Below are 9,552 nucleotides of genomic sequence, written 5' to 3' on the forward strand. Positions count from 1 at the left end.
AATCCTTCTTTGATGTTTCTATGAACATCAAGTTTCCCAAATTTTTACATTTCATATCACAGACAAAGGCAAATTTCCCACTCTATTGAGAGTCCTTACAAATGAAGACCAATCCACAGTAGAAAACGGGCCAAAAAAAAAGTATGGAGAGTTCCCAGAAAAGGAAATATAAGCAGATCTTTTCTTTCTTTCTTTTTTCTTTCTTTTTTTTTTTTCTGATACAACATTTCATTCTTGTTACCCATGCCAGAGTGCAATGGCATGATCTCGGCTCACTGCAACCTCTGCCCCCCAGGTTCAAGCGATTCTACTGCCTCAGCCACCCAAGTAGTTGGGACTACAGGCATCTGCCACCATGGCCGGTGAATATTTTGTATTTTTAGTAGCGATGGGGTTTCACCAGGTTGGCCAGGCTGGTCTCGAACTTCTGACCTCAGGTGATCCACCCGCCTCGGCCTCCCAAAGTGCTGGGGTTACAGGCATGAGTCAGCACACCCAGCCATAAGCAGATCTTATATGAATGAAAAGACGCGCAGCTTCATCCTGAGAGAAATTACATTGTAAATGATGCAATTCCACTTTACCTGCAGATTGGTAAGATCAAAAAGTTTTATGACACATCTAAATTGGCGAGACTGTAGAAAAGCAGGTATGCATGCATTGCTAGTGGGAGTGTGAACTGATACAACTTCTCAAGAGAGCAATTTGCAATGCCCATCAAAATTACAATAGAATATATACAGGCCAGGCTTGGTAGCACGCAAGCAATCCTAGCACTTTGGGAGGCCAAGGTGGGTGGCTCACTTGAGGCCAGGAGTTCCAGACCAGCCTGGCCAACATAGAGAAACCCCGTCTCTACTAAAAATACAAAAATTAGCTAAGCATGGTGGCGCATGCCTGTAATCCCAGCTACTCGGGAGGCCGAGGCAGGAGAATCACTTGAATCTGGGGGGCAGAGGTTGCAATGAGCCAAGATTGCACCACTGAACTCCAGCCTGGGTGACAGAGGGAGACTCTGTCTCAAAAAAAAAAAAAAAAATTACAAATAGAATATATATATTTGTCAAAGCTTACAGAATTATACAGTAAAAAAAAGGGATAAATTTTATGTAAATTATACTCCTTAATTTTTTAGTGACAAAATTAGTCTCTTCAAAATAAATTCCATATTGACTTTAAAGATAATGAGAGGAAAGGATGAAGTTGATTTATACTAACTGGTATCCAATAAACTCCACGATATATTAATTAAAAACTCAAAGTGCAGAATAATATGTGTAGCATATACCTTTTTAGCAAAGGCAAATGATGACATATACTAATTCATATATGTATGTTTATATATGCATTTCTCTAGAAGTACACATACAAACAGTGGTTACCTCCAGGGAGGGAGCCTGGAAGCTGAAGAGTAAGAGGACTTTTTACTCTGTGTGTGTGTGTGTGTGTGTGTGTGTGTGTGTGTGCATATATATATATGCACACACTTCTATTCTGTTTGGATTTTTTTCCCATGATAGGAATTATTTTTTTTAGTTTAATAAAACCTAAGCCAGGCGTGGTGGCTCACGCCTGTAATCTCAACACCTCAGGAGGCCAAGGCTGGTGGATTGCCTGAAGTCAGGAGTTCAAGACCAGCCTGGCCCACAAGGTGAAACCCAGTCTCTTGTAAAAATACAAAATTAGTTGGGTGTGGTGGTGCACGCCTGTAATCCCAGCTACTTGGAAGGCTCAGGCAGGGGAATCGCTTGAACCTGGGAGGCAGAGGTTGCAATGAGCCAAGATTGCACCACTGAACTCCAGCCTGGGTAACAGAGTGAGACTCTGTCTTGAAACAAAAACAAACAAACAAAAAAAACAGCCAGGCGCTGTGGCTCTTGCCTGTAATCCCAGCACTTTGGGAGGCCAAGGGTGGACAGATCACGAGGTCAAGAGATTGAGACCACCCTGGCCAACATGGTGAAACCTCATTTGTACTAAAATACAAAAAAATTAGCTGGGCATGGTGGCATGCGCCTGTAGTCCCAGCTACCTGGAAGACTGAGGCAGGGGAATCGCTTGAACCTGGGAGGCAGAGGTTGCAGTGAGCCAAGATCCTGCCACTGTACTCCAACCTGGGCAGCAGAGCTAGACTCTGTCTCTAAAAAAAAAAAAAACAATTAGCCAAGTGCATGGTACACACCTGTAGTCCCAGCTACTTGAGAGACAGAGGCAGGAGGATTGTTTGAGCTCAGGAGTTAGAGGCTGCAATGAGCTATAATTGTGCTACTGCATTCCAGCCTGGGTAATAGAATGAGATCCTGTCTCTTAAATAAGTAAATAAATACATCAACAGACCACCAGGTTTTCCTGATGTAGTACTGCTGTGATACAACACAGAGGTGCTCACTTATGATGACAATCTTTTCTTTTTTTTTGAGACAGAGACTAGCTTGTCCCCCAGGCCAGAGTGCAGTGGCATGATCTTGGCTCACCACAAACTCCATCTCCCAGGTTCAAGTAATTCTCCTGCCTCAGTCTCCCAAGTAGCTGGGATTACAGGCGCATGCCAGCACACATGGCTAATTTTAGAAAGAAAGGCTGTGCGCAGTGGCTCACGCCTGTAATCCCAACATTTTGGGAGGCCGATGTGGGCAGATCATGAGGTCAGCAGTTTGAGACCAGCCAGACTTACTTTTTACTGTATATATATATTTTTACTGAACACACACACACACACACACACACACACACATACTTTTATTCTGTTTGGATTTTTTTCCCCATGATAGGCATGAGAGCCACCTCGTCCAGCCGATAATCTTTCTTTAGCATAATCAACATGCCCTTTACCACCATAAAGAAGCAGTTTGACTTACAGTGTCAATTGTGCATGAAAATAAACGGCCTGTTTTTAGGGATAAGCAGGTATATAAACTGGTTGGCCACCTCTCTTACAATGGCATCATCATAGCCAATCACAAAAGATTTCTCACCCTTTGACAAGGATGTCGACACCTGAGGTGGAGTGTGGCAAAGGTCACCATAGAGAAGGCTGGAGGCACTGACTTAGGAACAAAGCCTTTCTGAAATGGACAGTGTCCTTACAGTGTTCTCTAATTCCAGGCACAAATGGCCCTCAGCCAAGCCCAGAGATTGCAGTCACACAACCAGGTCAGTCTATCGTAACTGTTTCCCAGGAGGGTGTCCATCTTAGTCCATTTTGTGCTGCTAGAAGGGAATACCAGAGACTAGGCAACTTATAAAGAAAAGAAATTTATTTTTCACAGTTCTGAAGGCTGGGAAGTCCAATACCAAGGTGTCAGCATCTTGCAGGGGCCTTCTTGCTGTGTCATCCCATGACAGAAGGCGAGAGGGGAAGAGAGAGCTGCTTAAACAAAACAGGAAATTTACTTGATTATGTAACGGAAAACTTCAGAAACAGGGTTTGCTGCTATCTTGGCTTACAGACTGAAATGTATTATGAGGGTCTGCTTCTTTCTCTTTCTCTTTCTCTTTCTGCCTCTCTCTCTCTCTCTCTCTCTCTCTCTCTCTCTCTCTCTCTCTCTCTCTCTCTCTCTCTCTCTGTCTCAGCTCTGTTCTCAGACTGGTTCCCACTCAAGATGTCAAGGTGGCTGTAGCAACTCTGTGGAAGCCTCATTAATGGCCAATAAAAAGAAATGATACTTCTTCTAGGAATGCAAGCTTTGGATTGATTTAGATCAGAAGCTCTGTGCCTGAGCCAAGGGTGAAGCCCCAGCCAAAGCAGCCCTACTGGGGCGGCAGAGGTAGGGATTTCCACAGAAGGATGGCTGCCTGGTGGGCAGTGGCGAGAACAGCTGTCATAAACAGCTGTAGCCTAAGATAATTGGCATGTAACAGATATCCAGTAGGAATGAGGATCTGCCAAGAACCAAAAGTACACAAAAAGAAAGGGGGTAGAATATAGATGTTTATACCCATCACTTGACATTAATATTTTAAATTAAAGAAGTCAATATTTCTGAACTTGATATGCAATTTCAAAAAGAAAGAATAATTAATGTTTCTGGATGATATGCAATTTCAAAAAGAAAGAATAATTGCTTTATTCTTTGAAACTAAAAAAAAACCTTCATAAAATTAGCTGTAAAAAGAAAATTTTATCGTGGGAATTACTGCAGAGATGATTTCTCTCATCTAAAAGCATGAAGAAATAAAAGACAATGATGGAAATCAGCTACTGACAGTTCTCGATGGAATGTCTAATTTGAAAATGATTTCTTCTTTCCATGTAAGGCTCTTCTGTAATATGTAAATTGGAGGTGATTCGTACAACTCATGTCGTGGTAAAATAACAGCTAGAGTAAGAAGTTTGGGTTAGAAGCAGAGTGACTTTTTAAAAATAGTTTTACTGTCAGTTTCTATACTCATCAAACTTTTAATGGCAAGACATTTAGTACAAGAATTCTTCTAAATCACTGCAGAGAATTAATCATTACCATGAGAGAAAAAAAAACAAGAGTTTCTGAAGAGGCGACATCCTGCCCTTAGATAAAGGGCCTGGTGGATTTTGCATATAATTTCTCCTGAGCGTCTCCAGCAGGTGCTATTGGCAGCCTACCCAATGGCTATTCTTCACTTCTTTCTCACCTAAAAAATTAAATACATGAATAAAAGCCCTATTTTGATCAGGCAACCATATGCCCAGCTTCAGGTTCTACGTAAATCGTGGTTCTCTAATTTTTCTTTTGTCAGTCTAGCGAGGGACATGTGATTAAGTTCTGAGGGAAGAAGTCTCCTGGGAGCCCTAACTTCAATTCTTGCTTAGGGGGACTTAAGAGAAAGCCCTTTTGCTCCAGTCTCCTTCCCGCCTGCTTAAACGTGGCCCTTTGAGGATGTAATGTTTAGAGCAGCTGCTCCATCTTGTGGTCAGAAAAGGAAAGTCATTGGAACCTCAAATTTGTGCCCAGCCCATCTACCCCAGGGATTCCAGACATTCTGCTAAGTGGCATATTATGGGTCACATGGGTGAGCCACTTTGAGTTGGATATTCTGTTGCTTTCACCCAAAGTCATTCCTACATGATATAGCTCCTCCTCAAATTTCTGATCTGTGGTTGCCATACTAACTACCATATCCTGGCTGGGCGTGGTGGCTCATGCCTGTAATCTACTCTGGGAGGCCAAAGTGGGCAGATCACTTGAGGTCAGGAGTTCGAGACCAGCCTGGCCAACATGGTGAAACCCCATCTCTACTAAAAATACAAAAAATAGCTGAGGCAAGAGAATCGCTTGAACCCGGAAGACGGAGGTTGCGGTGAGCCGAGATTGTGCCACTGCACTCCAGCCTGGGCGACAGAGTGAGACTCCATCTGAAAAAGTAAAAATAATACCACATACTAACTTTGGAGGTTATATATTTGCCTTGCAAAGGCTAAAACAAAGCACCAACCTTCGAAAATTCATCGTTAAAGAACAATTATTAAACTATTCTATTCATTTAAATTTGAGCTAGTGGTTTTTTTTTTTAACAAAAGTATCAAGCCAGATTCTTTTAATCCTTTCCATCAGAAAACCGTTAAATAAATGTATTAGTAAGATAACATCCCCGCACAGCTGACACCTGTCCTCCTGCTTCAACTATGACAATCTGAAATCTGAGGAGGAAAGTGTTGAGCTCATGATAAAGAACTTTGGCGGGAAGTCATGCAAAGACACAGCAGGCTGCTCCTGAGGGCAGAGGGCGGCCTTGCCACGAGAGGCATCTACTTGGGAACAGCCTGACTGGACTTTGTGAAGGAAGTTTAAATATCACAGAAAATCCAACCAGGTCATCTTTAAGCTTCCCCTCAACTCTAAAATTCAAGGATTGCATGTTCTTGTATCTCAGTTCTTCAAACTGGAAAACAAATATCTTTTGTGCTTAGTTTTACAAAACTGTTTTTTGTGTTTTGGGTTTTTTTTTGTTTTGTTGTTGCTCTTGTTGTTGTTGTTGTTTTGAGACTGAGTCTTGCTCTATCACCCAGGCTGGATCCAGTGCTGTGGTGCAATCCTGGCTCACTGCAACCTCCACCTCCTGGGTTCAAGTGATTCTTGTGCCTCAGCCTCCCGAGTGGCTGGGATTACAGGTGTGCGCCACCACACCTGGCTATTTTTGTTTGTTTTTTAATAGAGATGAGGTTTCACCATGTTGGCCAGGCTGGTCTCGAACTCCTGACCTCAAGTGATCTGCCTGCTTCAGCCTCCCAAAGTTCTGGGATTACACACATGAGTCACTGCACCCAGTCTGCAAAACTGTTTTTAATGCCATCTACTCTCCTCAAATATTTGATATATATACTTTTTTTTTTTTTTTTGCCTTCTAACTCAGAGGTCCCTAACACCCCAGTCATGGACCGGTAAGTGGCATATTATGGAACATATGGGTTGAGCCACTTTTAGTCGGATAGTCTGTTGCTTTTAGCCAAAGTCATTTCTACATGACATAGCTTCTCTTCAAATGTCTGATCTGTGGTTGCCATACAAAATACCACACGCTAACTTTGGAAGCCATATGTTTGCCTGGCAAAGCCTAAAACAAAGGATCAAGTTTCAAAAATCCATCTTTGGAGATGGATTTGCCATCTCTGCCTCCTGTCAGCTCAGTGGTGGCGTTAGATTCTCACAGGAGCACAAACCCTGATTGTGATCTGCACAAGCAAGGTTGCGGGCTCCTTATGAGAATCTAATGCCTGATGGTCTGAGGTGGATCAGTTTCACCTTGAAACTATCCCCTACCCTCCCACCCCCGATGCATGGAAAAAATCATCTTCCACAAACCAGCCTTGGGTGCTAAGAAGGTTTGGGACCGCTGTTCTAACTGCCTACTCCCCATCCTTAATATCATGTAACCCAAATTCTATACCCCATCTTTGTACTAAAAGCATTCTTAGTTTATTAATGACTTTGAAGATTCAAGCCAACTCCAACACATTTTTCATAATTTATCCTCCTTGAGCTCTTTGCTACATCTAAGACTATTTTCCAACTCCTGCTTGAAACCCTCTCCTTTCTTCCATGACATTCTAGACACTTCTTTTGTTTTGATTGTTTATCCTAGTCTTTATCAAAATATAACTGAAGCTTATGTCTGTAATCCCAGCACTTTGGGAGGCTGAAGTGGAAAGATCCTTTGAGCCCAGGAGTCTGAGACTAGCCCAGGATACATAGTGAGAGTCCATCTCTACAAATATATATATATATTTTTGTAATTAGCTGGGCCTGGTGGTGCACACCTGTGGTTCCAGCTTCTTGGGAGGCTGAGGTGGAAGGATCTCTTGAGCCCATGAGGTTGAGGCAGCAGTGAGCCATGATCACACCACTGCACGCTAGCCTGAGCTACAGAGCAAGACCCTGTCTCAAAAAAAAAATTAATTAAATTAAAATAAAACATATAACTGAATCATCTGGGGAACATTTAAAATTACACACATCTGACCAGGCATGGTGGCTCACGCCTGGAATCCCAGCACTTTGGGAGGCTGAGGTGAGAGAATCACCTGAGGTCAGGAGTTGGGAGACCAGCCTGACCAACATGGTAAAACCCCATCTCTATTAAAAATACAAATATTAGCCAGATGTGGTGGTGCATGCCTGAAATCCCAGCTACTAGGAAGGCTGAGGTAGGAGAATCACTTGAACCAGAAGGCAGAGATTGCAGTGAGCTAAGATAGTGCCACTGCACTCCAGCTTGGGTGACAGATTGAGGCTCTTGTCTCAAAAAAAAAAAAAGAATTACACACGTCTAAGCTCCAATCCAAGAATTCTGATTCAGTGTATCAAGTGTAGGGTGCCTCTGGCCAAACAGCCTATGTTTTTAGGGTACACATTCCTCCTAATCCCTTCTTTCATCAATTCTGCTTGTGAACAGGGAAAAAGTGGGTCATGGCTGTTGGTTAGGCTACCAAGATCTGTTCAGTATTAAACAATTAAATTTGGATTTTAAACTAATGAGGAAGAAAGACTCATGTGTTATTAAAGAGTGGCCAGAGGGACTTGTTTCTCAGGTAGGAAAAAATCCACTAACTATACAGGAAAAGAATGATAACTCAGGCTACATTAAAATTAATAACTTCTATCCGTCACAAAACATCATGAAGAAGATAAGAAGGTAAGCCACAGAATGGGAACTTATATTTATATCAAAGATGGAGTTTTGCTCCTGTTTTCCAGACTGGAGTGTAATGGTGTGATCTTGGCTCACTGCAACCTCTGCCTCCTGGGTTCAAGCAATTCTCCTGCTTCAGCCTCCCTAGTAGCTGGGATTACAGGCGTCTGCCACCACACCCAGCTAATTTTTGTATTTTTAGTAGAGACGGGGTTTCACCATTTTGGCAGCGATCCACCTGCCCCAGCCTCCCAAAGTGCTGGGATTATAGGCATGAGCCACTGCACCTGGCCATAAGCAGATTTATGAATGGAAAGATGCTCAGCTTCATCCTAAGAGAAATGAAATTGTAGATGACGCAATTCCCCTTTTACTTGCAGATTGCTAAGATCAAAAAGCGTGTGCCACCACGCTTGGCTAATTTTCATTTCTTTTTGTAGAGATTGGGTTTCATCATGTTGCCTAGGCTGATCTCAAACTCTTGGGCCCAAGTGTTCTGCCCCCCTCTGCCTCTCAAAATGCTAGATGACAGGCATGAGTCACCATACCCGGCCTATTCTGTAACTTTTCGAGGAAGCACAGACACAATGGACACAAAGAGAGCTGGATTTCAGTGTTGCCTTCTTTGTTAATCTGTTGCATGGTTTAGGGCTAATTCCCTCAATTTTGACTCTCCATTTTGTGAAAACAAATTACAATTAACCCCTCCCCCCAATTTCTCTCTCTCTTTTTTTTCTTTTCTGAGGCAGGGTCTCCCAGGCAGGGGTGCAGTGGCACAATCATGGTTCATTGTAGCCTCCCTCTCCTAGTGTCCAGCCATCCTCTCGCCTCATTTTAAAATTTTCTGTAGAGGTGGGGTCTCACTATGTTGTGCAAGCTGGTTGTGAACTTCTGGGCTCAGGTGATCTTCCTGTCTCCGCCTCCCAAAATGCTGCGATTACAGCTGTGAGTCACCGTACCAGGATCCCCCTTCTTTTTAAGGAAATTAATTGATTAAAGGAAAATATTAAGGCTGGGCACGGTGGCTCATACCTGTCTGTAATCCCAGCACTTTGGGAGGCCGAGGTGGGTGGATCACGAGATCAGGGGTTTGAGACCAGCCTGACCAACATGGTGAAATCCTTGTCTCTATTAAATAAATAAATAAAATAAAAAGAAAATATTAAAGGAAAAAACATAAATCACTTAGTCCTGAAAGAACTGTGCTATCCTCCAAAATGTCAGTCTGTGCTGATAAAGATAAAAGTATAACATAATAAATTAAACAAAAAATAATTTTGGTCAGATGGAGTCAAGATCTTAACTAAAAATAAATTTAACAATGTCTTGTATCAGTCATAGGTGACTTATTTTTCTTTGAGCTCTCTTATTATTTATTTATTTATTTATTTATTTTTGAGACAGAGTCTCACTCTGTCGTCCAGGCTAGAGTGCAGTGGTGCAATC

The sequence above is a fragment of the Callithrix jacchus genome, chromosome 14 (assembly GCF_049354715.1).
Source record: "Callithrix jacchus isolate 240 chromosome 14, calJac240_pri, whole genome shotgun sequence".
Classification (NCBI taxonomy): Eukaryota; Metazoa; Chordata; class Mammalia; order Primates; family Cebidae; genus Callithrix; species Callithrix jacchus.